The sequence below is a fragment of the Musa acuminata genome, unplaced genomic scaffold (genome assembly GCF_036884655.1).
Source record: "Musa acuminata AAA Group cultivar baxijiao unplaced genomic scaffold, Cavendish_Baxijiao_AAA HiC_scaffold_506, whole genome shotgun sequence".
NCBI classification, from domain to species: domain Eukaryota; kingdom Viridiplantae; phylum Streptophyta; class Magnoliopsida; order Zingiberales; family Musaceae; genus Musa; species Musa acuminata.
The window spans coordinates 232,501-237,500 of record NW_027020751.1 but is presented as its reverse complement, the minus strand read 5'-3'; positions in this window follow the sequence as shown (position 1 = coordinate 237,500).

The window sequence follows — 5,000 nt, the reverse complement described above, 5'->3', positions numbered from 1 at the left end:
CGTCGAGAGCGGAGCAAAACGTCAGCCATCTCAGCACCCTGGAACCCCCCGGGTGGCACAGGGCTGGATGGGGCTTTCGTATAGCAGGGACGGTGCTGCCTCTCGCTTCGCTCGCTGTCCGCCGCTCGCCGCTCGCTCGTGCAGCCAAAAATGGCCAGTTTTGGCCCGTTTTTGGGCCGTTTTGGCCAGTTTTTGGCCTGTTCTTGCATTGCGCGGTGACCGTCGAGAGCGGAGCAAAACGTCAGCCATCTCAGCACCCTGGAACCCCCCGGGTGGCACAGGGCTGGATGGGGCTTTCGTATAGCAGGGACGGTGCTGCCTCTCGCTTCGCTCGCTGTCCGCCGCTCGCCGCTCGCTCGTGCAGCCAAAAATGGCCAGTTTTGGCCCGTTTTTGGGCCGTTTTGGCCAGTTTTTGGCCTGTTCTTGCATTGCGCGGTGACCGTCGAGAGCGGAGCAAAACGTCAGCCATCTCAGCACCCTGGAACCCCCCGGGTGGCACAGGGCTGGATGGGGCTTTCGTATAGCAGGGACGGTGCTGCCTCTCGCTTCGCTCGCTGTCCGCCGCTCGCCGCTCGCTCGTGCAGCCAAAAATGGCCAGTTTTGGCCCGTTTTTGGGCCGTTTTGGCCAGTTTTTGGCCTGTTCTTGCATTGCGCGGTGACCGTCGAGAGCGGAGCAAAACGTCAGCCATCTCAGCACCCTGGAACCCCCCGGGTGGCACAGGGCTGGATGGGGCTTTCGTATAGCAGGGACGGTGCTGCCTCTCGCTTCGCTCGCTGTCCGCCGCTCGCCGCTCGCTCGTGCAGCCAAAAATGGCCAGTTTTGGCCCGTTTTTGGGCCGTTTTGGCCAGTTTTTGGCCTGTTCTTGCATTGCGCGGTGACCGTCGAGAGCGGAGCAAAACGTCAGCCATCTCAGCACCCTGGAACCCCCCGGGTGGCACAGGGCTGGATGGGGCTTTCGTATAGCAGGGACGGTGCTGCCTCTCGCTTCGCTCGCTGTCCGCCGCTCGCCGCTCGCTCGTGCAGCCAAAAATGGCCAGTTTTGGCCCGTTTTTGGGCCGTTTTGGCCAGTTTTTGGCCTGTTCTTGCATTGCGCGGTGACCGTCGAGAGCGGAGCAAAACGTCAGCCATCTCAGCACCCTGGAACCCCCCGGGTGGCACAGGGCTGGATGGGGCTTTCGTATAGCAGGGACGGTGCTGCCTCTCGCTTCGCTCGCTGTCCGCCGCTCGCCGCTCGCTCGTGCAGCCAAAAATGGCCAGTTTTGGCCCGTTTTTGGGCCGTTTTGGCCAGTTTTTGGCCTGTTCTTGCATTGCGCGGTGACCGTCGAGAGCGGAGCAAAACGTCAGCCATCTCAGCACCCTGGAACCCCCCGGGTGGCACAGGGCTGGATGGGGCTTTCGTATAGCAGGGACGGTGCTGCCTCTCGCTTCGCTCGCTGTCCGCCGCTCGCCGCTCGCTCGTGCAGCCAAAAATGGCCAGTTTTGGCCCGTTTTTGGGCCGTTTTGGCCAGTTTTTGGCCTGTTCTTGCATTGCGCGGTGACCGTCGAGAGCGGAGCAAAACGTCAGCCATCTCAGCACCCTGGAACCCCCCGGGTGGCACAGGGCTGGATGGGGCTTTCGTATAGCAGGGACGGTGCTGCCTCTCGCTTCGCTCGCTGTCCGCCGCTCGCCGCTCGCTCGTGCAGCCAAAAATGGCCAGTTTTGGCCCGTTTTTGGGCCGTTTTGGCCAGTTTTTGGCCTGTTCTTGCATTGCGCGGTGACCGTCGAGAGCGGAGCAAAACGTCAGCCATCTCAGCACCCTGGAACCCCCCGGGTGGCACAGGGCTGGATGGGGCTTTCGTATAGCAGGGACGGTGCTGCCTCTCGCTTCGCTCGCTGTCCGCCGCTCGCCGCTCGCTCGCGCAGCCAAAAATGGCCAGTTTTGGCCCGTTTTTGGGCCGTTTTGGCCAGTTTTTGGCCTGTTCTTGCATTGCGCGGTGACCGTCGAGAGCGGAGCAAAACGTCAGCCATCTCAGCACCCTGGAACCCCCCGGGTGGCACAGGGCTGGATGGGGCTTTCGTATAGCAGGGACGGTGCTGCCTCTCGCTTCGCTCGCTGTCCGCCGCTCGCCGCTCGCTCGTGCAGCCAAAAATGGCCAGTTTTGGCCCGTTTTTGGGCCGTTTTGGCCAGTTTTTGGCCTGTTCTTGCATTGCGCGGTGACCGTCGAGAGCGGAGCAAAACGTCAGCCATCTCAGCACCCTGGAACCCCCCCCGGGTGGCACAGGGCTGGATGGGGCTTTCGTATAGCAGGGACGGTGCTGCCTCTCGCTTCGCTCGCTGTCCGCCGCTCGCCGCTCGCTCGTGCAGCCAAAAATGGCCAGTTTTGGCCCGTTTTTGGGCCGTTTTGGCCAGTTTTTGGCCTGTTCTTGCATTGCGCGGTGACCGTCGAGAGCGGAGCAAAACGTCAGCCATCTCAGCACCCTGGAACCCCCCGGGTGGCACAGGGCTGGATGGGGCTTTCGTATAGCAGGGACGGTGCGGCCTCTCGCTTCGCTCGCTGTCCGCCGCTCGCCGCTCGCTCGTGCAGCCAAAAATGGCCAGTTTTGGCCCGTTTTTGGGCCGTTTTGGCCAGTTTTTGGCCTGTTCTTGCATTGCGCGGTGACCGTCGAGAGCGGAGCAAAACGTCAGCCATCTCAGCACCCTGGAACCCCCCGGGTGGCACAGGGCTGGATGGGGCTTTCGTATAGCAGGGACGGTGCTGCCTCTCGCTTCGCTCGCTGTCCGCCGCTCGCCGCTCGCTCGCGCAGCCAAAAATGGCCAGTTTTGGCCCGTTTTTGGGCCGTTTTGGCCAGTTTTTGGCCTGTTCTTGCATTGCGCGGTGACCGTCGAGAGCGGAGCAAAACGTCAGCCATCTCAGCACCCTGGAACCCCCCGGGTGGCACAGGGCTGGATGGGGCTTTCGTATAGCAGGGACGGTGCTGCCTCTCGCTTCGCTCGCTGTCCGCCGCTCGCCGCTCGCTCGTGCAGCCAAAAATGGCCAGTTTTGGCCCGTTTTTGGGCCGTTTTGGCCAGTTTTTGGCCTGTTCTTGCATTGCGCGGTGACCGTCGAGAGCGGAGCAAAACGTCAGCCATCTCAGCACCCTGGAACCCCCCGGGTGGCACAGGGCTGGATGGGGCTTTCGTATAGCAGGGACGGTGCTGCCTCTCGCTTCGCTCGCTGTCCGCCGCTCGCCGCTCGCTCGTGCAGCCAAAAATGGCCAGTTTTGGCCCGTTTTTGGGCCGTTTTGGCCAGTTTTTGGCCTGTTCTTGCATTGCGCGGTGACCGTCGAGAGCGGAGCAAAACGTCAGCCATCTCAGCACCCTGGAACCCCCCGGGTGGCACAGGGCTGGATGGGGCTTTCGTATAGCAGGGACGGTGCTGCCTCTCGCTTCGCTCGCTGTCCGCCGCTCGCCGCTCGCTCGTGCAGCCAAAAATGGCCAGTTTTGGCCCGTTTTTGGGCCGTTTTGGCCAGTTTTTGGCCTGTTCTTGCATTGCGCGGTGACCGTCGAGAGCGGAGCAAAACGTCAGCCATCTCAGCACCCTGGAACCCCCCGGGTGGCACAGGGCTGGATGGGGCTTTCGTATAGCAGGGACGGTGCTGCCTCTCGCTTCGCTCGCTGTCCGCCGCTCGCCGCTCGCTCGCGCAGCCAAAAATGGCCAGTTTTGGCCCGTTTTTGGGCCGTTTTGGCCAGTTTTTGGCCTGTTCTTGCATTGCGCGGTGACCGTCGAGAGCGGAGCAAAACGTCAGCCATCTCAGCACCCTGGAACCCCCCGGGTGGCACAGGGCTGGATGGGGCTTTCGTATAGCAGGGACGGTGCTGCCTCTCGCTTCGCTCGCTGTCCGCCGCTCGCCGCTCGCGCAGCCAAAAATGGCCAGTTTTGGCCCGTTTTTGGGCCGTTTTGGCCAGTTTTTGGCCTGTTCTTGCATTGCGCGGTGACCGTCGAGAGCGGAGCAAAACGTCAGCCATCTCAGCACCCTGGAACCCCCCGGGTGGCACAGGGCTGGATGGGGCTTTCGTATAGCAGGGACGGTGCTGCCTCTCGCTTCGCTCGCTGTTCGCCGCTCGCCGCTCGCTCGCGCAGCCAAAAATGGCCAGTTTTGGCCCGTTTTTGGGCTGTTTTGGCCAGTTTTTGGCCTGTTCTTGCGTGGTGCGGTGACCGTCGTGAGCGGAGCAAAACGTCAGCCATCTCAGCACCCTGGAACCCCCCGGGTGGCACAGGGCTGGATGGGGCTTTCGTATAGCAGGGACGGTGCTGCCTCTCGCTTCGCTCGCTGTTCGCCGCTCGCCGCTCGCTCGCGCAGCCAAAAATGGCCAGTTTTGGCCCGTTTTTGGGCTGTTTTGGCCTGTTTTTGGGCTGTTCTTGTGTGGCGCGGTGACCGTCGTGAGCGGAGCAAAATGTCAGCCATCTCAGCACCCTGGAACCCCCCGGGTGGCACAGGGCTGGATGGGGCTTTCGTATAGCAGGGACGGTGCTGCCTCGCGCTTCGCTCGCTGTTCGCCGCTCTCCGCTCGCTCGCGCAGCAAAAAATGGCCAGTTTTGGCCCGTTTTTGGGCTGTTTTGGCCAGTTTTTGGCCTGTTCTTGCGTGCCGCGGCGACCGTCGTGAGCGGAGCAAAACGTCAGCCATCTCAGCACCCTGGAACCCCCCGGGTGGCACAGGGCTGGATGGGGCTTTCGTATAGCAGGGACGGTGCTGCCTCTCGCTTCGCTCGCTGTCCGCCGCTCGCTGCTCGCTCGCGCAGCCAAAAATGGCCAGTTTTGGCCCGTTTTTGGGCTGTTTTGGCCTGTTTTTGGGCTGTTCTTGTGTGCCGCGGCGACCGTCGTGAGCGGAGCAAAATGTCAGCCATCTCAGCACCCTGGAACCCCCCGGGTGGCACAGGGCTGGATGGGGCTTTCGTATAGCAGGGACGGTGCTGCCTCTCGCTTCGCTCGCTGTCCGCCGCTCGCCGCTCGCTCGCGCAGCCAAAAATGGCCAGTTTT